Source organism: Arachis ipaensis, chromosome B04, assembly GCF_000816755.2.
Source record: "Arachis ipaensis cultivar K30076 chromosome B04, Araip1.1, whole genome shotgun sequence".
Classification (NCBI taxonomy): Eukaryota; Viridiplantae; Streptophyta; class Magnoliopsida; order Fabales; family Fabaceae; genus Arachis; species Arachis ipaensis.
Genome location: NC_029788.2, coordinates 5,247,107 through 5,247,964, shown reverse-complemented (window position 1 = coordinate 5,247,964; position 858 = coordinate 5,247,107).

Sequence of the window (858 nt, the reverse complement as noted above, 5' to 3'; positions counted from 1 at the left end):
CATATTATGATATAAATAAATAAATATTATAATGATATTAAAGTTGTCTGTGAAAATGGAAAAAAATGTAAGTTATTAATAATGAGACAAATAACAAAGAGCACAAAAGACATCTCCTACCTATATATATTTAATAACTTTTTTCATTGTTTCCACTTAATAAAAGCTTTCACATATCTCCACCGTATGAATAATTTACTAGTCTTTTAATATTTTTCTTTTCTTAATTATAACGCATGGTCTGCAGTGGCGGAACTTGAAACAAAATTTTGGGGGGGCCAAATAGAAAATAATTGTCAAAATATTTTTTTATATGGACCTCATTTAAGATAAACTCGTCTAACCTCATCTCTCTGGTTTGGGTGATACTGCCAAATTTAAAGCCCTTTTTCAAGATCTCGTTCTAAAAAGTTAAAGTTAAAGTTAAAGTCATCAGATATAACTTTTTGAATTTTTGAAGGTTATATCTCGCTTTTTTTGTGATTCATTAAAGTAGAAGAACTATCTACATGTGTTGATATTGTATAAGTTATATGTTCTCCTTCTTAAATATTAGCCTTCCTCTTAAAAAATGTATCAATTCTTTGATTTTTCATTATTATTTTATATAAAAATTTAAATATATATCCTGTAAAATATATAAAGAAGAAGTTAGAAGGACAAATATTAAAATTTATAATATTTATTGAATTTTTTTTATCAATTTATACAAATACAATAATATTAATACTTATTGAATATTCTATTATTTTTTATCATATAAAAAATTAAATTAAATAAATAGTAAAATATAAAATAATATTAAATTAAATAAATAAAAGATATCTAATTTTTTATATTTGAACCTAAAGATAGAGA